The following is a 23,752-nucleotide window of genomic DNA, read 5'->3' as shown; positions in this document are numbered from 1 at the left end:
GCCAACCCAATGACCGGGGGCTCCTGTAAGCCGTTCAGCACCTCCTGTGATACCCGTGACAGATCTCAGCAAATAATCCCCGAGCAATGCTCAAGAGACCATTCGCTCTTCCTGCTTGGTTCTGTTTCCACTGGCGCAGCTTCTCCTGTATTGAACATGGTCCCTTGAGCATGCTCAACTTCTGCTGGGACTGTCTACCCAACCTGCCATCCCTTCTGAGCAGAGCAGAGGTGCAAAGAGCCTCTCTCTTGGAGTGCCAGGAGCCAGAGTCAGGGGCAAGTCACTCAGTGCCAGTCAAGTTAACTCTCTGGTTTGTTGTTGTTGTTTTTACTTATTTATTAATGTTGCAATACATATATGAAGTCTGTACATAATGATACATATACATTATATTCGTAAATTCACATTTTCACATTTCATTATGTACCAACATTTATCCATTTCTTATTTCTTGCCCTCTGTCTTCCCTCCACCTGCGCGTAACTTCCTTGTTATTCTTTTGTTAACTTTATTATCGAGATTGTAATTTTGTATCTTAATAATTAATCATATTATATATCTGCTTAACTTAACTTTGTGAAATCAGTCATACACAATCAATAAATTCTTGTTGGAGCATCTTTTGGTCACGTATTCTTCTACACATTTCCATTCCTGTTTAAGATTTTGATTAGATTGCTTTCTAATTGTTGCCGTCATTTTTGCTAATTCAAAAAATGTATGTTGCCAATCTTTCAATGTTGGTACTTCTTCTGATTTTCAATTTTTTGCAATCAATAACCTTACGGCGGCTGTTGCATATAAAAAGATTCTCTTCATGAAGTTAACTCTTTGTTCAAAGAAACCAAAACAGCACAGGCCTAGGGATCACAGCAACTCTTCCCAGTGGGTCTTGCCCCAGTGCAGCAGTTGCAAGGACTGAAGTTCCCCCTCCTTATGGTAGTCTCGTAATCTGGTGAACTGGGTTCGCGTCTCCACTCCTCCACATGCAGCTGCTGGGTGACCTTGGGCCAGTCACACTTCTCTGAAGTCTCTCAGCCCCACTCACCTCACAGAGTGGTTGTTGTGGGGAAGGAAGGGAAAGAAAAATGTTGGCCGCTTTGAGACTCCTTAGGGTAGTGATAAAGTGGGGTATCAAAACCAAGCTCCTCCTCCTCCTCTTCTTCTCCTCCTCCTCCTTCTTCTCTAAGACTTTTCCTCCGGGTACTTCCCCAGCATCACAAGGCTCCTTCATCCTGTCTCTCTTTGCTACAACCTCTTCATTCCTCTCCATGTTCTGGAAGACTGGGGGGGGGGGGGAGAAGTTTGTCACAGCAGGAGGGGGAGACCCCCTGGTTTCTTCAGCAGCTTATCTCTGATCTCTGCCTCTTGGCCCCCCTCCTCTCCAGCCTCTGCTTCTGCCACCGGGTCTGGTCTTCTATCTGCCACAGACTCCTCCTGCTCACTCAAGCCTGTTGCCTCTTCCGCTACCAACACCTGCTCTTCCCAGTCTGCTCCCTCTTCTCTCTCTGACCACTCATTGTTGTCCCACCACCAGTGTCCTGATTCTGAGCCTTCTGCCCTTGGCGGCCCCCCCAGCTGCTGCCTCTGCAGCCAGCCAGTCCATGACATTGACAGAGCAAACACAGCGGTGGCTGTCAGTCAGTGCCTTTATTTTTGTGTGTTTAGCAGGCACTTGGCGCAGTGGGTCAGCGCATCTGGCTGTGATCCTGAAGGTTGGTGGTTCGAACCCACCCAGGGACGGCTGTGCGCAGCATTCCCGCACTTTTGATGCAATGTCATCTATTTATTACTATCAGAGGTCAAACAACAACTACCAGACTTTTAGAAGACATCTGAAGGCAGCCCTGTTTAGGGAAGCTTTTAATGTTTGATGCATTACTGTGTTTTGATATTTTGTTGGGGGCCACCCAGAGTGGCTGGGAAGGCCCAGCCAGATGGGCGGGGTATAAATAATAAATTATTATTATTATTATTATTATTATTATTATTATTATTAGTTATTTATTACCTCCCTGGAAGCAAATTGGAATGGACGCTCAATAAACACAGATTGTCTAGAAGTGTTCAGAGACCAGAAATAAATGGTTTTCCCCATTACTTGCTACCTATGATCCCTCTTTGCTTTTGGTGTCTCTTTGAGCTCTTGTGTTCTTCCTTATCTTCTGGAGATGGCTTTGTGACACTGATGCGCGCTCTCTCTCTCTCTCATATCATGCGTTTTGCAATACTGGCTGTATTTTCATCACCCTTAATCCATCTCAGCCAGGTCAAGGAATAGCAAGGCATTCCCTGCCTCTCTGCTCGCGCCCCTGTTGGCTCCGTTGGCGAACCCAGCATGCAAATTCCATAAGCGCTGCATGGTGTGCACCCGGTTCCGAGAGTTGTGCAACAGCACCGGAAATCTTGCATTCTCTCTCTTTTTTTTAATGATATTTATTAAAGTTTCAGAAAAGGTTACAAAAATAAGAAAAAGAAAGAAAAAAGAAGCAAAAAATACAAAATACAGAAAAATAAAAACAATTAAAGACAAATCAATCTTTCCGTGTCTTGTCTTTCATTTACTTGTTTCCCTGACCTCCTCACACCTCCCTTTTTTGTATTCCAGTTCAGTTAGTTAATTCAGCAAATCCTTTCCCTCTTTGTTTTTATCTTAATCCTTTATCTTAATATATTATAACTTTACATTCTCACCTGTTAACAATCCATTTTTACATACTCCTTTGTAACATTACTGCTAAAACCACTTAACTTCATTCCGACATCATTCTAACATTCATTAATTTTACAGTATTTCTGTAAATAGTCTTTAAATTTCTTCCAGTCTTCTTCCACCAACTCTTCTCCCTGGTCTCGGATTCTGCCAGTCATTTCCGCCAGTTCCATATAGTCCATCACCTTCATCTGCCATTCTTCCAAGTTGGGTAGATCTTGTGTCTTCCAATACTTTGCAATAAGTATTCTTGCTGCTGTTGTAGCGTACATAAAGAAAATTCTATCCTTCTTTGGCACCAATTGGCCAACCATGCCCAGGAGAAAGGCCTTTGGTTTCTTCAGAAAGGTATATTTAAATACCTTTTTCATTTCATTATAGATCATCTCCCAGAAAGCCTTAATCCTTGGGCACGTCCACCAAAGGTGAAAGAATGTACCTTCAGTTTCTTTACATTTCCAACATTTATTATTGGGCAAATGATAGATTTTTGCAAGCTTGACTGGTGTCATGTACCACCTGTATATCATTTTTATAATAGTCTCTCTTAAGGCATTACATGCCGTGAACTTCATACCTGTGGTCCATAACTGTTCCCAGTCAGCCATCATAATATTATGTCCAACATCTTGTGCCCATTTAATCATAGCAGATTTCACCGTTTCATCCTGAGTATTCCATTTCAACAGCAAGTTATACATCCTTGACAGAGTCTTAGTTTTGGGATCTAACAGTTCTGTTTCCAATTTTGATTTTTCCACCTGGAAGCCAATTTTCTTGTCCAAATTGTATGCCTCCATTATTTGATAATAATGAAGCCAATCTCGCACTTTGTTTTTTAGTTTTTCAAAGCTCTGCAATTTCAATTTATCTCCCTCTTGTTCCAGAATTTCCCAATATTTCGGCCATTTGGCCTCCATATTGAGCTTTTTCTGAACCTTCGCTTCCATCTTGCATTCTCACTGGGCTTTCCTGATGCAGAGCGTCAAGCAGGAGGGAAACGTCCAATGTGATGATATATGGGGCTTTCTGTGCGTTTGGTTCCACCCTGGTTCTCACCCACCCCTCCTTATTTCTGTTTGCAAGGTTGAGAGGCAATTGAAATTATGATTGTGGGAAAATATAGAAGTTATACATGGGTGGAAAGAGGAGAATGTGAGTCTTCAACTTTATGTCCCTCAGACCAGAGTCTGGAGGGTAATCTGAACGGACCTTTCCTTGTTATGTTAACTAGCAGGCTATGATAGGGTTACCAGACGTCCCCAGGGACAGCCCCCGGATTTGCAAATATGTCCCCAGACAAATTCCGTCCCCGGAATGTCCCCGGATTTTATGAAATGTCCCTGGGAAATGTGGCAGCGGCAGTCTCAGCAGCCAGGAGCCAGGCTTCATTGAAAAAAATATGGTAACCATAGGCTAACTGGATGCAGGAAAGGGAAGTTTAAGGGGGGGGGAGGAAAGGAAGGCAAAAGTTCTCGCCCCCCCAAGCCAGCCCCCCCTCCCTTCCACTTGCATGTTTTCCGGCTGCCAGCGTGTCCCTGGCACTCTTCCCTGAAAGCAGCAGCAGCACCGGAGCACGGAGAGGCAAAGGCAGCGGCTGCGCTCCTAGCCACCAGAAACTGAGCCGGGTGGGCTGGAGCCTGTGCGCAGTCCAGCTAGGAAGGAATTAGCAGGAAGGACATGGTCCCTTCTCCTCTGCTTGCCGTGAGGGCTGGGGATTTCCTTGCTCTTTATTACGTTTGTCAGCCACCAGTCCCCTTGCTCAGCGCATGTGCTTGCTGCGAGGTGATGCTGCCACGGCCGGTGCTGAGCAACGGAAGGGGACAGGATCGTGTCCGCCTACTAATTCCTTCCTAGCCGCTGCGGCACCTTGCAGCAAGCAGACACACTGAGCAAGGGGACTGGTGGCAGAGAAATGCAACAAGCAGCAGGGAAATCCGCTGTGCTTAGCGTGTGTGCCGCCGGGTGTGCGTCTTGTTTTGTTGGCTCTCGGTTGTGGGTACGTGTTGTGTGCCTGTGCTTCGCTGAAGGAATGGGGAGAGCTCCCCACACCTCGCTTCCTGCTCTGTGTGTTTGCACACAGCGTGCTGTGCTTGGCATCCCGATGCTCATGTTCATCCCTTCCCCTTTATGCCCCTTTCCTCTTTGGGGCACGTCAGCCACACTCGGATTCTTTCAAACGCGCCTGCGCGTTGCTTCTGCTGGATTCAATACATTGCATGTAAGGGGGCTTTTTTGTTTTAAATTAACCAAAGCTTAGTTTTAAAGCAAACTTTGATCTGTGGTGTTGACTTTTTTTCTTAATTTTTTAAATAACTTTTTTTCCTCTTTTTTTTTAATAAAAAAAAATATCAATTTTATTTATTTATTTATTTTTAAAAGTGTCCCCGGATTTATTGGAAAAAATCTGGTTACTCCATGATGTTTTGTGGAGTGTCTTTGTGCATTATTTTACATTGGTAGTAACAGCAAAACTTCTACGTTTTACATGCCTCCCCCCCGCCCGTGACTTTAAGTCACTGACGACTTCTTTTTTTAAAACTGAAGAAAAGCACAAAACATATAAGGAGATAAATCCAGTTGCTCCGTAGCTTGTGAACTTGTAGTGTTGAGTGTACAGTTAATTTTTAAAATGAAAATTGCTCAATTGAAAGAGCAAAGAAGTTTGGGCAGTTCCAAGGTGTTTTTTCTACGTTCGCTCCCCTGACTTCAGGTTGCAGGATGTTTCGGAAGTCGACCGTACAAGTCCCCCATTCTTATATGAAACTTCTTTTATACAGTGGGCTCCTTCTAGGCTTGCTGCTGTTTTCCAGAACTGCACTGCAAATTTCGGAGAAGTGCGAATTTTGAAGGACCCAGCTAGGTTTCCGTGTGTGTTTTGCTTCTGTGATTGCAAACGCAGCCAGATCTCCTGCTCATCCCTACCCTTAGATGACCGTAATCGACTCTGCCCTACATTGGTGCCCTGCAAGGGAAAATCAGCAGGAAAGGGCAAGTGCTCTCGCAAGGAAGCTTATCTGCTGATACTGATCATTTCACCAGGGAGCTGCAAGCTTCTTAGGGATGCCGGAGTTTTTCTGGACACCGTTGGAAAGCCGTCAGTGTGCATGAGTTCCATCCCTTGTGCAAAAACGAAGGCGCAAAGCCAGGAATAGGGCTGCAACGTTGAATGTGCTAATGGTTAGATCAGGGGTCGTCAACCTGGTCCCTACCGCCCACCAGTGGGCGTTTCAGAATTCTGGGTGGGCGGTCCAGGGTTCTACGGCACAAGTTGAATCGTCCTTCCGTCGAGCACTGGTGGGCAGTAAGGAAATTTTACCATCAAGAAAGATGCATTAGTGGGCGGTAGGTATAAAAAGGTTGACTACCCCTGGTTTAGATTGACGCCAGGGCTGGGTGACTCCGTCAGTTTTGGTTTCTCTGTTTCACATTTTTCTAGTCTTAAATTTAGTTCTCCACATTTCCACATCACTGTGGATTTTTATTTTTATTTTAAAAAAAGACATTCACCAGCAAATTTCTCCCAATATACACATTGCCGTGCAATTTTTCTTCAGACGCTCATTTTTGGCCACCTCATGAGAAGACTCCCTGGAAAAGACCCTGCTGTTGGGAAAGATGGAGGGCACAAGGAGAAGGGGACGACAGAGGATGAGATGGTTGGGCAGTGTTCTCGAAGGTACCAGCATGAGTTTGACCAAACTGCGGGAGGCAGTGGAAGACAGGAGTGCCTGGCGTGCTCTAGTCCAGGGGGTCACGAAGAGTCGGACACGCCTAAACGACTAAACAACAACAATGCTCATATAATACAATTTTAGCTTGGGTTTTAACCGCTGTGTGCATAAAATGCAGTTTATTCGTTTGGATGCATTTTTGCACAGCTGATGTCAGAAGCCAGAGTCAAGCGTAGGTGAGCAATAATTAACAAAAGCCCTCTTTATTCAAAACAACCAAAACAGCGCAGGCCTAGCGATCACAGCAATTCTTCCCAGTGGGTCTTGCCCGAAGGAAGCAGTTGTGTGGATTGAAGGTGCCCACACCTTTCTACCGCTCTCTAAGGCCCACCCCCCCCAGTTCCTTTCCCAGCAGCCTAAGGCTCCGTCGTCTTGTCTCTCTTTGCTCCGCCCTTTTCATACCTCTTCTCCGAGATAGAGAGAGAGAGAGAGAGAGAGAGAGAGAGAGAGAGAGAGAGGGAGAGGAAGAGATAAGGTTGACTTCCATTCTCAGACTTTCCAAGCCTAGAAAAAGTAAACACAGAACAACAAACCCCTGTGTTGCAAACTTAACACAACCAACAATACAAGCAACACAAAGACCAGCATACTAGATAGCACTGCAATTCTTATTGCATAATATACATGATTTAGCACAACAAAAGCAAAATGTGTACACTTGTAAATTCTCTAATATATTTGAAATCAAATGAACACACGTCTGTCAATCTTTGAAAGTCCGTAGAAGTATAATAAGTCTATGGTTGAAATAAAGTAATAGATGCTATCCTGTGGGCTAAGTGGTAAAACTTTCTTTTTTAAAACATGTTCTCATGACCACTGCTCCTTGTGCATTTTTCCAATCTATGGGTTGTGCTGAAGAAGATTCCTGCGAAACTGTCAGATTATCCGGGATCACTTGTCCTACATTGTGATTCACTTACTACTTCGGCACCATGAACGCCTAAAAAAAGTTTTACCGTCCTGTGGGGAGTCTTAAAATGGCCGTCCGGACTCTGGCGCTCCGGTACGAAATTAAGCCTCGAGACTCGAGTTCTCCAGCGGGTACCTTTTGGTTAACTGCGGGCTGCTGGAGGATGCCGACATTGACCTAGTTTCTGCGGGTGATCAAAAGATTGCCTCCTGCCCAAGTTTAATAGGTCAGCTGGTCTCCCCAGTGCAGGGAAGCCCTTTCCGAAAGGAGGAAGCCAGTTGCTTCTTGCATCGAGTGCTGTGTGCCCAAGCTAGCTTGGTGCAAATGTGGAGATCTTGGGATGGAGGAGGGAAGGAAAACAGAAACCCCCAGGCCCTTTGTTATGTACTGAGTTGAATAGGATCCAAAATGCAGCAGTCTGATTGGTTCTAGAACAATAGGATTCAGAATGCAGCAGTCTGATTGGTCCACAGGAGCCACCCAGTCCAGCTCCAGGTGGAAGTGAATCCGCAACCTGATTGGCCTACAGGAGAATCCCGGAACTAGCCAATCACGTGGGGCCCATTGTGTAAATAATGTATATAAAGCAGACATTCTGGGGGAACTTCCATTCCTCCTCACCACTATGAGCTGAATAAAGAGCATGAAATCCACTCTCGACTCCAAGTATATTTCACCCTTCCATCTTAATGTGCCAGGCATTATAGAGCAGGCATTTAGAAGGTGCCAGGTTCCAGTGGCGTAGCACGGGGCGGTTGCCCCGGGGCACAAAATTCTTAGGGGCACAAAATTTCAACACCTGGTCCTGCCTCAGAACAGCTGCACGCTTCCAATGCTGGGCTCTGTTGAAAATGGCTTCTCCCTGAGAACCGGGGAAAACTTTCCAAAAGGCAGAGCTGTTTGACAGTGGAACGGCCTCCCGCAAGAGTTGATGGACTCTCCTTCTTCTGAGGTTTTTAAGTAGAGGTTGGACAGCCATTTGCCATGGCTGGTTTAGCTGAGATTCCTGCATTGCAGGGGGTTGGACTAGATGACCCTCGTGGTCCCCTCCAACTCTACAATTCTGTGATTCGAAGCTTCTCTGAATACACTCATGCAGCATATACATGACCCTAAACCAATACATTGGGCTACAACATTTAATTTAAAACTGGTTAATTGAGATTCAAAATGACCTGAACAGATTGGGGAATGGGGCCCAAACTAACCAAATGAATTTCAAATGTGTGGCAGGAATAATCAGGTGCACAAATGTAACACGGGACACCTGGCTTGCCAGTAGTTTTTGTGAAAGGGATCTAGGGGTCTTGGTGGACCACAAGCTGAACATGAGTCAACAGGGTGATGCAGCAGCAAAAAAAAAAAGCTACTGCTATTCTAGGCTGCATCCACAGAAGTCTAGTGTCCAGATCAAGGTTAGTACAGTGGTACCTTGGGTTACAGACGCTTCAGGTTACAGACTCTGCTAACCCAGAAATATTACCTCGGGTTAAGAACTTTGCTTCAGGAGGAGAACAGAAATCGCGTGGCGGTGGTAGCAGGAGGCCCCATTAGCTAAAGTGGTGCTTCAGGTTAAGAACCGTTTCAGGTTAAGAACCGACCTCCAGAACGAATTAAGTACTTAACTCACTGTAATAGTCCTGCTCTATTCTGCCTGAGTCAGACCACACCTGGAATGCTGTGTCTTGTTCTGGGTGCCACAGTTTAAGAAGGATGTGCAGAGGAGGGCAACCAAGATGATCAAGGGTCTGGAAACCAAGCCTTATGAGGAACGGTTGAAGGAACTGGGTATATTTAGCCTGGAAAAGAGGAGACTGAGAGGAGATATGAGAGCCATCTTCTAATATCTCAAGGGCTGTCACATGGAAGATGGAGCGAGCTTGTTTTTTTCTGCTCCGGAGGGCAGGACTCGAACCCATGGCTTCAAGTTACAAGAAAGGAGATTCAACATTAGGAATAACTTTCTGACCTTAAGAGCTGTTTGACAGTGGAATGGTCTGCCTCCGGAAAGGAATAAAATCCAGGAGGTTTGCCTCTGTTCTCACTGACTTCAGTTTAAGCAGTTTTCATTTCTCTTTTAATTTGTATAACTCCTTTCTATATTATTATACACAGCAAAGATCACACAATCTGATCCAATACAAAAAGTCATAATAAAAACAAACAATTTATATCAAATAAAGCAATATTCAGTAATTGATTAGAGTTATTAGTAAGCAACAAAGTTAAATATCAGCAAATAATAATTAAACTGTTTACACTTAATCGTTATAATAAAGAATTACTAAACTATAATCAATAAAAATAATAGCAAGTCACCATGCATAAAATACCTCCAAACGTACAAAACCACATCAAAGGATCAAACTGAAAAACAAGGACACACAATAATTATACAATTATTTTTTAAAAAAATATCCCTGAACTCCTTTCTCAAAGTTGGTAGAGCCTGCGACTCTTAATCTCTGAGTTGTGGGTTTGAGAACCAACGTTGGACAAAAAATAATAATCCTGCATTGCAAGGGGTTGGACTAGATGACCCTCGTGGACCCTCGCAGCTCCACAATTCTACGATTCTGTTCCTAAAGTTTACTAAGGCAGGTCAGGGCAAGTTGCCGTCTCGCCTGGGAAGAGTTAATGGAGCTTGGCAGGCGAGCGCTTCCTGGTATCGGCCAATCGGAGGGAACAAAGGTTGGCAACAGGTGATGGGTTTGTTTGCGGCAGGTATTAATTTTAGTTTTTTCTCCAGAAGTCCCTGCAGGCGAGGAAGCAGCTTAGAGCCCAGCGAGGGCCAGGATCCGCAGGGAGTATGGGAGCCAGCCTCTCCTGGAGCGTGGAGGTAAATGACCTGAGGCATTCCTGGTTTTAGAAAAGACTCCTTTAAAAAAAAGAAAAGAAGGAAACTTTGCTTCCCGCCCTCCTCCCTTTGCAGGGTAACCTGAAACTCCCCTCTTTTGAATAAGGCAGGACCTGCCCAGGCTGGGAAGACAAAGTGAGAAACCAGCTCTGTCCTTGCTAGCTGAAGAAGGAGGCGTCAGACAGGTGGGTTTCTGTCCACAGGTGCAGAGCAGACATTCTGTTGCTGCTGCATTAGAATTTGAGCCGGAATCTCTGACCCGTTCCCTTCCTTTTCCCACTGGAATTGCGTTTTTGCGGTTTGTTTCCAAGCCCCGATAGGTTTGGAGCGCGGAGGGGGAAATCTCAGACCCAGTGGCCCTCGAGATATCTCCGTCTGGCCCCCGGGGACTCTCCCCAGGTCATACGCCCCCTCCTGGGCAGCAGCCCTTTTACCAGCTCTGCTTTGCACCCTCCTCGATTCATGGAACCCATGAATCAAACCCATGAACCTGAAATTAAGCGTCTCAGGCTCTGCCGACTGAGTTTTTTGCATGTCTGGAATATGGCAATGCCTTTTGCTTGCTTGGATAGAGGACAGAGGGCTGGGGGTGAGTGAAGGCGTAGCAACAAACCTAGTGTACAGTGGTGAAATTCGCACCCGCTACTCGCCCGCATTTTTTCTCTGGCAGCTCCCACTGCTGGAATGTGGCCCCCAGAAGGTTGCTAAGAATGGGAAGTGGCCCTTGAGCTGGAAAAGTGTTCCTGTCCCAGTTTTAGAAAACCAGGATCATGTTGCTTTGACATCTGTAAGCTGCTTCCAGCAGCCCTTTCGTGGGGGGAATACTTTTTAAAAATGTAATAATAAATACATGCCGTCGCCAGGGCTGTCTGCCCTGATCTGCTGCTTTTCCTGCAGAAAATCTCAGTCGCCTCCTTTTTGCACCCAGAGGTGCTGTTTGCAGCAAATGTGCTGGGGGAGTTTGCACCTCCTCTTGAGTAAGTGGCTTTGCACGATGTCTCCTCGCTCATCTAACACTCTGCTTTTCATTCCTTTGCTCAGAGCAGATTTCAGGGCTGGACTTTGCCTGCTTGGCATCTAATAAGGCCAGGTTCGAGTTCTGGCAGGGGTGATATAGCCTCTGCCTTGTGAGTAGGGCTGCCAGGTTTCTTCTCCCGCAGAACTCCCAGGTCTTTGAAAACTGCATGGCAGGCTTGGACTGAAGCGGTTGCTGTCATGGTGTGTCTGTTGTCCTGCCGAACCTCTGTTTGTTGTGGAGCAGTTAAAGGCATAGGAGCTCTGCTTCCCTCGAGAAGCTGGCAACCCAACCCTCCCATTTGTGAGGATTGGGGTCTCTCAGAATCAGGGGAACCCCCCTAAACCTTGCATGCGTGCTAGCACAAGCAAATTGTCGAGAGCTGCCACTGGCACAGTTGTTGGCAGATTCACACATACACACTTCACCAGTGTTCGTTCCAACGCTTGAGATTGCTGCCGTCATATGCCCCATTACTTGTGGGGGGAGTTCTTTTGAGATTGTGGGGTGTGTTTGGCCCAAGCTGTACATCTGTTAAGTTTGGGCCTGGATTCCCTTAAAAGCTGCTGGAAAGATCTGTTTTGACTTCCGAAGGCAGAAATTTTTTTAAAGGGGCTTGATGAGGTTCTGTGTTCAAGAGACTGCCTTTGAAAAGTGTTCAGAAACATTATACTGGCTTCAATTTAGCTTTCAAGATTTGGTATTTAAATCCCAGTATGGCCTGGGACCAGGATACCTGTACAGGGAAGTTTTTAATGTTTGATGTTTTACTCTGTTTGATGTTTTAATTTGTTGGAAGCCGCCCAGAGCGGCTGAGGTAACCCTGTCAGATCGAGCAGGGTTCAACTTATATCCTTACGTTCCTATTTTAGGAGACTGGTTTATTTTGATTTTTAAGGACCCTTAGACAACCCTTTGCAGATCAATCTGCAGTTTTTCAGGAGGGAGAGTGTATTTACAGTTCTGTATGGTTACATCGTGAGCATGAAATTGGACTATTTGAGGGGCATCGCTTGTCTGAAAGGGTGGGTGGTTCTGGGGACAAAACTGCTTCTGTGGTTTTGGAGTGGAATAATTGGTCAGCTTTGCTTATACCCCATAGAATACCTTTGCTTAGAAGGAGAGCTATTCCCAGGGGGAATGGTGCAACGAGATAAACAATTGCATCAGGAGCAATGATGGGTTGTGTACAAAACAGAGGAAAGGTATTTTTGCTACTGGAGCAGAACAGATGCTCATGGGGCCTGGAGAACAACCCAGGTTCGACTTCAATCACCAGACCCTCATAGTGTTCCTGTTTTCCAAGGACAGTCCTGGATTTCCAGAAGCCGTCTCGGTTTCTGATTTGATTCCGGAAAGTCCTGCTTTTCCTTGTTGTTGTTGTTGTTTAGTCATTTAGTCGTGTCCGACTCTTGATGACCCCCTGGACCTGAGCACGCCAGGCACTCCTGTCTTCCACTGCCTCCCGCAGTTTGGTCAAACTCATGCTGGTAGCTTCGAGAACACTGTCCCACCATCTCGTCCTCTGTCGTCCCCTTCTCCTTGTGCCCTCCATCTTTCCCAACATTAAGGTCTTTTCCAGGGAGTCTTCTCATGAGGTGGCCAAAGTCTTGGAGCCTCAGCTTCAGGATCTGTCCTTCCAGTGAGCACTCAGGGCTGATTTCCTTCAGAATGGATAAGAATGGATCGGTTTGATCTTCTTGCAGTCCATGGGACTCTCAAGAGTCTCCTCCAGCACGTTAATTCAAAAGCATCCATTCTTCGGCCATCAGCCTTCTTTATGGTCCAGCTCTCACTTCCATACATCACTACTGGGAAACCATAGCTTTAACTATACGGACCTTTGTTGGCAAGGTGATGTCTCTGCTTTTTAAGATGCTGCCTAGGTTTGTCATTGCTTTTCTCCCAAGAAGCAGGCGTCTTTTAATTTCGTCACTGCTGTCACCATCTGCAGTGATCATGGAGCCCAAGGAAGTAAAATCTCTCACTCCTTTTCCTTAGGATGCCCTTATCTTCATCAGAGAAATGTTGGAGGGGATGTCTTTATTTTCACTGGAGAAATGTTGGAGGGTATGTAATCCTTGGTAGCTTCAGTTGGAAGGATTAGGGAATGACCTCGGTGAGACCCTGGGGAATTGCTGCCAGTCTGAGTAGACAAGATTGGATCCAGTAGGGACTGGTGCCCAATACAACTGGTGGGCGAGGATACCAACAGAAGTTGGAGCCAGAGCCATTGGCGGGCAGAGTTGCCTGGCGTCACACAGTTGGGGCGGACTGAGGTTTATGGGGCAGCAAGCAGTTCAACCTAATGGACCAGCCTCCATGGATAGGATTAGAATCAGGAGTGGGGAAACTTTGACCCTCCAGATGTTGAACTACAACTCCCATGCACCCTGGGAGCCTGGCTTGCTGGGGCTGAGATGGGCAAATAATCTGACCAGCCATAGTGGCAGTTTTCTGTGTTTCTAAATACACCATCGTTTACCATCTCAGGGATAGCTCAGAGCTCAGCAGCAGAGGCACACGCTCTCATAAAATCCCAGGTTCGAACCCAAGCCTCCCCCGGTTGAGCAAAAAAAGAACCCAAGAAGCAGGATATTTGCAAGAGACTTTGGCTGGCGAGATTTCTCGCAGGGCTGGGCTGGAACTGCCAGGCTGTTAAGGCAGTTTTGCATTTATGCAAATAGATGTGTACGGCACCGATATTCAAGAGATTGTGCCGCACTCCTTGGCTTTCATTTGCAAAATTCTGCCAGAAGCCTGATTTGCATGGTAAAATAAGGACATGAATGCCGACTTGCTCAGTTTGCATAACAGGTTCAGGTTGCAGACTGTGATTTTAATAATAATAATAATAATAATAATAATAATAATAATAATAATAGTTGCTTGGTTTATTTATCTTTCTTTTACACCCTGAAAATGCAGAAATCTCTGAACAAAATAACCAGGTAAAAAGGTAAAGGGACCCCTGACAGTTAGGTCCAGTCGTGGCCGACTCTGGGGTTGTGGCGCTCATCTCACTTTATTGGCCGAGGGAGCCAGCGTACAGCTTCCGGGTCATGACTAAGCCGCTTCTGGGGAACCAGAGCAGCGCACGGAAACGCCCTTTACCTTCCCGCCGGAGTGGTACCTATTTATCTACTTGCACTTTGATGTGCTTTTGAACTGCTAGGTAGGCAGGAGCAGGGACCGAGCAACAGGAGCTCACCCCGTCACAGGGATTCGAACTGCCAACCTTCTGATCGGCAAGTCCTAGGCTCTGTGGTTTAACCCACAGCGCCACCCGCATCCCTATAAGTTATCAAGGCCCATGCTAGTCAATGTTGGCGCCCGTCTGTCTCGATAAACAATGGAGTGTGCCTCAAGGGGTGAAGCCCAACCAGAGACGCTTTTGGGGCTGATGGGAATTAAAGTCCAAAAGAAGCCAGAGGGCACCAGCTGAGCGAAGGCTGCCTTAAAAATCACGGCTTTCAAACTGGTTTCAAGGCCTGACATTTGCAGTTTCTGGCTGAATCCCCACCAATGAATAACTAGTGTTTTTGGACCCTCCCACGCCAAATTTCTTTTGCCAGTAGCATACCAGGAGGTGAGAGGTGCAACGCTGCGCTTCAGCCTCTTTATGCCAAGTTAATAGCAAATCCGTAATGCGTTCGCCGTCCAGGGTCGCTGGGGCTACTGTGGGGAGATTTGACCTTCTTACAGTGGGTATGATTTGCAAATAAACTGCTTCCTTCTGCAAGACCCTGGGTGTTCGGGTGTGGGTATTCTCCTCGCCCTTTGTTTTTTAAGCAGGTGCAATCAGATTGTGTTCCGAAGAGCTATTTGTGTGCTTATATATTTGGCCGTCCCCCAGAAGCGCAAGGGTGGAGCAAAGCTCGACAAGGAAATTGGCGTTTGCCGTGGAGGCAGGTATGTGTGACGAATGAACGGGAGCCAGGCTCACCCACCAGGTACCAAAGTTAAAAAATACGAATCTGTCTTTTGAGGAACACTCTGTATTCCTTCTCTGTTTACAGCCCTTCTGAGGGAAAGATACGCTTGGAAACGCATGGGCAACATCAGCTGGAATATTGGAATCCAGCCAGTTGAATGCAATTTCCACCCAGGAAGGACTTTGTTGTCCTGCACAGTTTCCTGTCGCTTCCTGGGAGTAGGAAAACCGGAGTAAATTTTACAAACTAGTTACTGTATAAGGCCCACCACAAAATATTCCACCTGACCACCCAATATTCTTTGGCTATTGAGCATGTTAAGATTACCCTGGACTTTTTTGGAGGGGGGGCGTGAATTACCCTCATAAATTCTTTTTCAATTGCACTTAGCAAACTTGGGTATTCCCCTTATACTAATAATTTCCTTTCATTTCTGACTAACCCTGTTCTGCCTTCATATCTGCTGACCCTTCAGGACCCGCGTTCGAAGGATTCACTGCAGAATAAATGGTGAGGAATTGTGCAGATCAGTTTATGATACTGGCCGCTTTTGTTTCCAATGGATCCAAAGGATCCAAAGATTCCAAAGGATCTAGGAGTCTTGGTTGACCACAAACTTGACATGAGCCAACAGTGTGACGCGGCAGCTAAAAAAGCCAATGCAATTCTGGGCTGCATCAATAGGAGTATAGCACCTAGATCGAGGGAAGTAATAGTGCCACTGTATTCTGCTCTGGTCAGACCTCACCTGGAGTACTGTGTCCAGTTCTGGGCACCACAGTTCAAGAAGGACATTGACAAACTGGAACGTGTCCAGAGGAGGGCAACCAAAATGGTCAAAGGCCTGGAAACGATGCCTTATGAGGAACGGCTAAGGGAGCTGGGCATGTTTAGCCTGGAGAAGAGGAGGTTAAGGGGTGATATGATAGCCATGTTCAAATATATAAAAGGATGTCACATAGAGGAGGGAGAAAGGTTGTTTTCTGCTGCTCCAGAGAAGCGGACACGGAGCAATGGATCCAAACTGCAGGAAAGAAGATTCCACCTAAACATTAGGAAGAACTTCCTGACAGTAAGAGCTGTTCGACAGTGGAATATGCTGCCAAGGAGTGTGGTGGAGTCTCCTTCTTTGGAGGTCTTTAAGCAGAGGCTTGACAACCATATGTCAGGAGTGCTCTGATGGTGTTTCCTGCTTGGCAGGGGGTTGGACTCGATGGCCCTTGTGGTCTATTCCAACTCTACGATTCTATGATTCAATGTTCAAATTCGGTTTGTGGCTTGGGAAATGGCTTCGACTACTCAGCTAAACCAGGTGAGGGTAGCCAATGGGTCTCAAAACCCCGGTGAGTTAGGGACTTCTCTTGCAAGCAAAGACAGGCTCTGGCGAATTGAGCAGATGATGAAGAAGAAGAGTTTGGATTTGATACCCCATTTTATCACTACCCGAAGGAGTCTCAAAGTGGCTAACATTCTCCTTTCCCTTCCTCCCCCACAACAAACACTCTGTGAGGTGAGTGGGGCTGAGAGACTTCAGAGAAGTGTGACTAGCCCAAGGTCACCCAGCAGCTGCATGTGGAGGAGCGGGGAAGCGAACCCGGTTCACCAGATTACGAGTCTACCGCTCTTAACCACTACACCACACTGGCTCTCCAGTGGGCCCAGTGGTCACAAAGATGGTTTCTGGGTGTGATGTAGAAGGGGCAGAGGGGGCTTGTGAGCCTGGGGAGGGAGCCCATCTAGGAGAAGAGAAACTCTGATCCTAAACCTCCTCTCTCGTGCGGGATATATTGGGGAGCAGAAAAGGTTCAGGAGTAAACCCTACCCAAATCCGGACTGGAGTTCTTAAGGCGGTTGGATGGCGCCTTGTACACCTCCTTTCAGCAACTCCTGCAGCTAAGTTGGTGCCAAACATCTTGCTCTGCTTTCCTTTGGACCCCAATCAATGAGGCTGAGAGGGGGGTCTTGTCATCTGGGCAGCCCAGGACCTCCATCCACACTGCCCAGGCTTGCGCCCCCAGCGAGGTCACTTCGGTGTTGCTAACACAGCGGTTTGACTTCACCCCCAGATGCGTACTCCATTGTCTCTTGACAATGTACAGTGGTACCTCGGGTTACAGACGCTTCAGGTTACAGACTCTCCTAACCCAGAACTAGTACCTTGGGTTAAGAACTTTGCTTCAGGATGAGAACAGAAATCGCGTGGTGGCGGCGGGAGGCCCCATTACCTAAAGTGGTACCTCAGGTTAAGAACAGTTTCAGGTTAAGAACGGCCCTCCAGAACAAATTAAGTTCTTAACCCGAGGTACCACTGTACAGTGGAACCTTGGTTCTCGAACCGCCTGAGAAACAGTTTCTATCCAAATGCGATTTTGGTTTTAAACGCAGTGTAAGGTAGTCTCTATGGGAGTATATTGTATTTAAATATGGGGTATCAGAGTTTTTAGGGGGTTAACCAGGCTGGGATAGCTGGCTTGTTGGTTTTTGAATGTCTGATGTAGATTTTTTCAATTTCTTTGTTGGACGTTCGGCTTCCGAAAAACGTTCACAAATCAGAACACACACTTCCAGGTTTTTGGCGTTTGGGAGCCGATTTGTTCGTCAACTAAGCCGTTCGAGAACCAAGGAATTACTGCAGTTTAAAACTGTTTTTACTATTGTCTTGTAATGCTGTAACCGCCCTGTCACCTTACGGTGAAGGTCAAGTAATAATGATGATGGTAATAATACCGTAATACTAAATAATGCCTGATGGATGGACCTTGGGATGATGGAAGGATGTCCCTCTTGTTTGTGTGCGATGTGTCTTTGTCGTTCGTCCCCTTTCTCGTTGCAGCGCCAGTCCCCTTTCCATCTCGCCTGTCCTTTGTCTTGTGATTACTTATGCAAATGGGCGACGCAGCCCCCATAATGGGCATGTTGTCTTCCAGAACAGAAAAGCCTACAATTATCTTATTATTGGGATGAAAGGGAGAAAAAGAAGCCTGTGCGTTGTGTTCACAACCGTTTGTTTGTTTGCGTTTCCCCACGCCCATAGGAGACGGAGGCCTCGTTTGCCACTTTGCCTCAGCTGATGCCTTTCCAAAATGGATTTTGCATTTTTTTTAAAATATATTTTTATTGAGTTTGACATTGCTGATTTAAATTCAAACATTAAACATCAAAATCATCCCTGAATCCTTTGACTCCCCTCTGCTCTCTCAAACTGCTTCTCTTAGTTTCTCAGTCAATTTTTACCATAGTTTTTCACATGTTACAAGCATTGTTCAAATCCTGCCAAAGTTTTTAGTTGTTTATAATGTTCTCTTCCCTGTTTAGGGAAGCCTTTAATGTTTAATAGACTATTTTAATGTTCTGTTGAAAGCCGCCCAAGTGGCTGGGGAAACCCAGCCAGATGGGCAGGGTATTAATAATAATAATAATAATAATAATAATAATAATAATAATAATTTATTATATAATACATTATATTTTTCCCCATTCCTTCTTAAAGTTCCTCTCTTCCTGGTTTCTGATTTACCCGGTCAATTTTGCCATTTCAGCGTAGTCTTATTCAGCCATTCATCTCTGGTTGGGACTTTATCTTCTTTCCATCTCTGGGCCAGTAGTCGTCGTGTACATAAATACAGTCATACCTTGGGTTAAATATGCTTCAGGTTGAACGTTTTTGGGTTGCGCTCCGTGGCGACCCGGAAGTAACGGAAGACGTTACTTCCGGGTTTTGCCGCTCGTGCATGCGCACATGCTCAAAATGACGTCACACGCATGCGCAGAAGTGGCAAATTGCGACCTGCACAGACGCGGGTTGCGTTCGCATCTAGAGGTACCACTGTAGTCATTTCTGCTCCTTGGATTTCGCATTTTATAGGTGGGGGAACACCGCTTGAAATCTGGGCTTTCAGACACAGCACTTCTCCGGGGGCGGGGGTCACGCTGTTTCTGCAGACAGGCATTCCCACTTGGAGAGAATCTTGCTCACCCCTGGCAGTTTGCAATTCTGAGCATGAGGCGGTTTTCCCACGGGTGTTTAGAGTTGGTGGCAGAGCAGGTGACAGTCTTCAGGAGGAGGACGAGGACTCCAGTGGTGCAAAGGTTAAATTTTGAAGTGCAAGAGCTCATCATATTGGCCCCATAGCCCTGCTCCGAAGGACACTCCAAAAATGGGCACAGCTGGGTCGATCCATTATTACAGTGGTGGCAAACCTCTGGGCAATGCCCCTAACTGAGCCTGGTCCCAATTCGGCGCGTGAAGCCATTTCCCCGAAGCCAAACCCTTCTACCCTTTGGGGCCTTGATTTTTAGCGCCACCCTGTGTGACGCCCAAATTGGCACCCTTCCGCCTCTTGGACTCCATCGTAAATCTTAGTTGTGGCATCGCCAGTGGCGATCCTGAGGCTCCGCTCACAGTGCGACCTAACCAGTTGCGCTCCCCTAAATCTGCCTCTGCATAGGCAAAGTCGGCCAGTGCCCAATCAGAAGCCTGGAAGTGTTCTCCCAAGGATTCATTGGTAAGGGAGGCTTTGCATCACTGCCAATCAGCTGAGAGGTGGGGAGTGTGAGCCCATCAGGATTGGCCGCGCTGTGGAAGTCACTGCCGATCAGCCGATGGGCAGCGACTTCAAGCCTCTCTTGCCTTGTCTTTTCGTTGTGTTGTGCAGCCAACGGAAAAATGGGTTGCCTGACCTGTGGAAGAGACCACCGGGGATTGGAGAGTCCAGGATCTGGCCTCCTGGGCGGAGCTAATTCCACAGTCCCTGCATTATTTACACACACCAAAATGTAGCAGCAAATAGCATGGTGCCAGATTTATTTAGGTCAGCATCACTTGCAACCTTGTGCGTAGTTTTGTGGCAGTAGGTGGCATTGAATTCAGTGGTATTTCTGACTTAGAGATGGATGAATCTGTCAATTCTGGTTTCTCACACTTTCTCATTTTCTTGGTCTTCCAGTTGAGTTCTCCACATTTCTGCATCAATTTGTGACTACTTCTTCTTAAGTGCTCACGAAAATTCATCAGCATTTTAGCGCAGATTCTATCCCAAGATACACATTTTTCTATGGAATATTGCCCAGTATACGCATTTTTGCAGATCAGTTTCCTGTAATATAGTGCATTTTGTATGTTACCGTCGTAACACTTGCATTTTAATGCACCTTTTACCCTAGAATGTGCTTTTTTGTGCACATTACTCACCCGGAGAATTGCACTGCGAAATTTTGAAATTTTTTTTGGCTGTGTTTTGGTTTGTGTATTTTTCCCAAAAGCAGGAATTAGGTAGGTTTGCAATTAAATGTGAGCTGAATTGCATTTCTACTGGATCTCTGCTCCTGACTGCAGAGGTTAAACTTGTAAAACCTGTCGATCTTTGACAAAAGATCTTCATAATTAATGATGTAAATGTCGCAGAGCGTGACGGTCAGTAAATCACATAGTTCAGAGTTGGAGGTAACTCTTTATTAGCAGAAACATAATCCTCACAGACTTGGCTGAGTGTCAGGCCTAATGAGCACAATAGCTCATTCCCTGTGTGTCTTACTCCATGAAACCAGTCGCCGAGACTAAAGGTCCCTGTCTCCCCACAGCCGTATTAAGCCCCCTCCTCTCTCCGGTTTTTTACAAGCAATCAGAGACTGTGCCTGTGCGAAGCCAACCTCTCCTCCACCCTTTTCATGCCTCTCCTGGTTTGGGGAGACAACAGTAGTAGGGGAGCTTGTTGCGGGGAGCTTGTTGTCATAGGGAGACATCCATGACTCTCCACCAGCCAGACTCATCGCTTCCTCTCGGTCTCCCCTCTCTCCGGCTTCAGCTTCTGCCTCTGATTCTGCACTTCTCTCTTCCACAGACTCTCCCCGCTCACTAAGCCCTGTTACCTCTTCAGCTTTGACACCTCCTCTTCCCATCCATCTCCCTCTTCTCCCTCTGGCCACTCATCGTTCTCTCTCCACCAGTCCCCTGGCTCTCAGCCTCCTTTGGGGTCCCCCAGCTGGTTCCTCCCACCATTCCTCTGCGTCCAACTAGTCCGTGACAGTAAACTATATCAGTTAACGTGATTTCACCACTGTGGAATGCAAGGCGAATAGCATGGTTTCTGGTGGAAGCGTAACTGCAGCAGAACGGAAACAGCGGTGCGTGTGATGAATGCAGCAGGGCAGTATGTGAAACGATATCTTCTTTACACACCTGTCTGTCTCTGACGCAGGAGACAGAGCTCAGTCTACGTGGCTACAGACTTATCCGCTTTTGTGACCTTCCTGTGCCTGAGAATGGAAGCTTCCCCCAAAATGTCCACATTCCCAAATGTCCACGCTTCCAGTGGCCATGAATGAAGGGTAAACAAGAACATACTGGGCTCCTTTGCTGTTGGTAACTACAAGTTTCCCCCTAGAATAGCACTGATTAAGTCCTCCTGGTGTGTTTTGGGACTGGAAAGATGCCCAGGGATTTCTCACCCGGCTGCTCCCTAGCACAACATTAATGATTAACCTACCAGGCCCAAAATGGGCTTATTTCGTGTTCTTATCTCAATGGAATTCTATTTTCAAATAGTTGGCAGCTTTAGCCAACTGAGGGCTGGCTTGCATGACCCTCTCCCCCTGTTCCATGAGATTTCATTAAAGCTTTTTCATAATGCAATACAATAAAAAACCCCAGACTAATCTAAATGAAAACAAAACCTGAAAGAGATGATGATAATGCAGAGTCCTCTTTCAAGGGTAGATCTGAACCCTTGCTTCACATAGAAATTGGTGGACCCTACTAGCAATGACAAACCTAGACAGCATCTTAAAAAGTAGAGACATCACCTTGCCAGCAAAGGTCCGTATAGTGAAAACTATGGTTTTCCCAATAGTGATGTGTGGAGGTGAAAGCTGGACCATAAAGAAGGCTGATCGCCGAAGAATTGATGCTTATGTATTATGGTGCTGGAGGAGACTCTTGAGAGTCCCATGGACTGCAAGAAGATCAAACCTCTCCATTCTGAAGGAAATCAGCACTGGAAGGACAGATCCTGAAGCTGAGGCTCCAAGACTTTGGCCACCTCATGAGAAGAGAAGACTCCCTGGAAAAGACCCTGATGTTGGGAAATATGGAGGTGCAAGGAGAAGGGGACGACGGAGGACGAGATGGTTGGACAGTGTTCTTGAAGCTACCAGCATGAGTTTGACCAAATTGCGGGAGGCAGTGGAAGACAGGAGTGCCTGGCGTGCTCTGGTCCATGGGGTCACGAAGAGTCGGACACGACTAAACAACAACACTAGCTCTCACCCAATATCTTCTCCGCCCCAGAAAGTTTGGGGAAAACTGTGAGGGGAAGTTGAAGGTTGGGCTTGCTGAAGGTTGTGACCTGGGACAGAAATAAGAGTTGAAACCAGATGGAGGAGGGAGGCCAAAAGGGAGTCCCTTTGTTTTGTGGCACAGGGCCAGGCCTCTCACCCCACCCTGAGAGTTCAGTCTTAGCTTGAGAATTTCTTCAGGGCTAAGGATATCCCTTATATTACAGCATTAACCAGTTCAATGAGTGTACGTAGACCTCTTCTTCTTCTTTTTTTGAAAAAGAGGATTTGCAAAGGACGTCTCCGTTTACCACAGTCCAACCCAAACAAAGAGATTCTTTTCAGCCTCGCTTGAACATGGGGAGAAAAAGGAATTAGGCTAAACAAAGACCTGGGATTCAGCTCCCCGGAAATAGAAAACTCGATCAGCGTCGATGATGGAGAAGTTCTCTTTTGTCTCCCCTTTTGTAGTTGCACGAAATCTCTCTTAATGCATGTTTTCAGCTGAGGAAACCAAAACCCTTTTGGAGCCGTGAGGGAGGGGCTGGTTAAATATTGACTGTGGGCTTAGTCAAGTTTTGTAGACTAAATCCTGCTCATGTTCAGCCAAACATAACAAACACATACCAGAACGAGGCGGTAATAAAGATGGGAAAGTTCTGTCTCTCTTGCACAAATGATGCAGAAGCAGGGCTTCCAGTCTCTGTCCCGGGAGCCTGAAATGTTATCTTTTAACTCAGCCTTTAGTATTGTTCTGCAGGTTCCAAATAATCTTCATGGTTCCTTTAAGATTTTTTTTCTTTTTAAAAAAAAACAAGCAAGGTGCTGGTCCTCATGATGCAAGGGAAGAAGTACAAAGCATATATGATGGTTCTGCTGTTCATATAAAGGTAAAGGGACCCCTGACCATTAGGTCCAGTCATGGCCGACTCTGGGGTTGCAGCGCTCATCTCGCTTTATTGGCCGAGGGAGCCGGCGTACAGCTTCTGGGTCATGTGGCCAGCATAACTAAGCCGCTTCTGGTGAACCAGAGCAGCGCACGGAAACGCCGTTTGCCTTCCTGCAGGAGCGGTACCTATTTATCTACTTGCACTTTGAGGTGCTTTTGAACTGCTACGTTGGCAGGAGCAGGGACCGAGCAACGGGAGCTCACCCCGTCGCGGGGATTCGAACCGCCGACCTTCTGATCAGTGAGCCCTAGGCTCTGTGGTTTAACCCACAGTGCCACCTGCGTCCCACCCGCTGTTCATATAGCATTCTTCAAAAGTCAGGGTGGGTCTTCCAGTGGTAAGAAAATAGTGGTGACAGCGCTA

General features: G+C 46.5%; 1 protein-coding gene across 6 annotated transcripts in view; it reads left to right on the top strand.

Moving 5' to 3' along the window:
• LZTS3 (leucine zipper tumor suppressor family member 3) overlaps window positions 1–23,752 on the top strand; it is a 76,840-nt gene that overhangs the window by 30,746 nt on the left and 22,342 nt on the right. Inside the window, exon 1 of one of the 6 annotated variants that reach the window (XM_053402096.1) lies at window positions 10,064–10,402. The exons of 2 other annotated variants lie outside the window; for them this stretch is intronic. The gene's annotated coding sequence lies outside the window, so the exon portion shown is untranslated. Of the gene's footprint in view, window positions 1–10,063; window positions 10,403–14,874; window positions 15,145–23,752 lie in introns of those variants that run through there. 3 more of the 6 variants (XM_053402092.1, XM_053402091.1, XM_053402093.1) reach the window with 3 other exon arrangements.

Source organism: Podarcis raffonei, chromosome 9, assembly GCF_027172205.1.
Source record: "Podarcis raffonei isolate rPodRaf1 chromosome 9, rPodRaf1.pri, whole genome shotgun sequence".
NCBI lineage: Eukaryota > Metazoa > Chordata > Lepidosauria > Squamata > Lacertidae > Podarcis > Podarcis raffonei.
This window is presented reverse-complemented; position numbering and strand designations above follow the sequence as displayed.